This window comes from Bison bison, unplaced genomic scaffold (assembly GCF_000754665.1).
Source record: "Bison bison bison isolate TAMUID 2011002044 unplaced genomic scaffold, Bison_UMD1.0 scf7180017849782, whole genome shotgun sequence".
NCBI classification, from domain to species: Eukaryota; Metazoa; Chordata; class Mammalia; order Artiodactyla; family Bovidae; genus Bison; species Bison bison.
Window position 1 is genome coordinate 705 of NW_011480355.1, and position 1,973 is coordinate 2,677.

Consider the following 1,973-nt stretch of genomic DNA (forward strand, 5'->3'; position numbering starts at 1 on the left):
ATGGGGTCACAAAGAGTCAGACACGACTGAGCGACTAAACTGAACTGAACTGAATATTTCTACAACCACACTTGTAATCTTCAATTAGAGAATTTTTTAGAATTTTATAGTCTCCAGTATGGGTGGATCATTTATTAAAATACATAAACCTTATACTTTCAAAGACATTGTTACCATCACTTTTGTTAGATGACAAATTTTGGTAACAAAGCAGTAAACATTTCTCTATCAATTTCTTTACCAATATTTGTGATTGAGCATAAACATTTTTCAGTTATTAAAATGAATGCAAATCTCTCATAATTAAAGGGCTCTGTTTTATTTAAGAGTTTTTCTCCTCTCTGGAAATGTTTTATAGACTATGCATAAATTCTGGCTAATGCCATATTTTGATGTGTGCTCAGGAAGTTAAAATCTGTAAGAGAATTTTAATTCATGATCCCTGATTCTTGATCTTGATTTTAATTCTTGAACCTTAAATTAATACCACAAGTAAAAACAAACAAAAACCTTCCTGATTATGAAGTAGCTAGAAGGCTTTATTTCTTAAAGCATTGCAATGGAACCAAGTCAGGATATTTACACACTCAAGAAAACACTGCTCTTCTATGTAGGATCTAATGTTATAAAAATGAATTGCTTTTTTGTTTTGTACAAGGCATTTGAAAAGCAAAAGAAAGCAATTTGTTATTCACTGACATTATCTGGACTGAAGCAAAATTTAGTTTTCCTTGTCAAATTGATATCACAACTTTCTATTTAGTGTAAACTGGTATATCATAAAGTCAACCCCAAAGCAGTTTGGGAGATACGGAAACTCTATTTTTTTTCCCCCTCAGTGAACCCATCAGACTCAAGGTTACAAGACCAACAGTGAAGGCCCTGGGAAGCTATAGGAGAGGCAAGAATGTGGTGGGGTTCACAGAACAGGGAAAGGCTAGCCAGCTCTCCAGATCTCCTCTGGGTCAAAAACCAATCAGAACCGAGGGTTTTAAGAGACTCAGGAGAAGTCAATACTGTTTTCCTGAATAGGGCTGATGCATCAAATGGATGAACATGACAGCTTTAGTTAAGCACACAGTCACCAAGGATTTTCCCCTTTGCTGATTTTTGGTACTATCGACTGGAAAAGTCTATTGACAGAGGAGCACTCCTCACACAAAAAAATCTGGCTGTTATCTCTACAGTGAAATTTTTTGACACAAGTTATGAGAGTGAAATGGGTCTGCACTATCATTCAGAAATGCTGCAAATTTCAAAGATGCAACTCTCATTAATACCTTCCAGAAGAAAATCGAGAGACGTGACAGGTAGCTATCCTGTTTGGATTGTGTTCTGAGATCAACCAATTTACAGGCGATCTATTTCAATTTCCCCAAGTCCATCCATAGTTCAACTGTAAGTGCTTTTTAACCTCAATCACTAAAAAATAAAGCTGGGAAAACTTATTAACAACAATGACAACCAAGAAAAAAAAATAAAAGGGCAAATAGCACCAACTCTCCATCCTAATTCCTACTCTGATCCTGAAATAGATTTTCTTGAAGTGTAAACTTTGACGGGGCTCATGTGTCAGAGAATGGGTTTACATTGGTTACCTCTACCAGGTCAACATTTCTCAGTTGGGCCTCCAATTATATTAATTGGCTTCTTAGTATGAAGTGAAAGTGTTAGTCACTCAGCTGTGTCTGACTCTTTTGCGATCCTATTGACTGTAACCTGCCAGGCTCCTCTGTCCATGGGATATTCCCAGGCAAGAACACTGGAGTGGGTTGTCGTGCCCTTCTCCAGGGGATCTTCCAGACCCAGGGGTCAAACCTGGTTCTCCTGCACTGCAGGCAGATTCTTTACCGCCTAAGCCACCAGGTACCCTCCCCTTGCTTCTTTATATAGGAGAATTCAAGATAGGGTCAAAATGAAACTCAAAGCATAATCTGAAGTAGTAAACATATGGCATCCTAAAAATGGTGCTC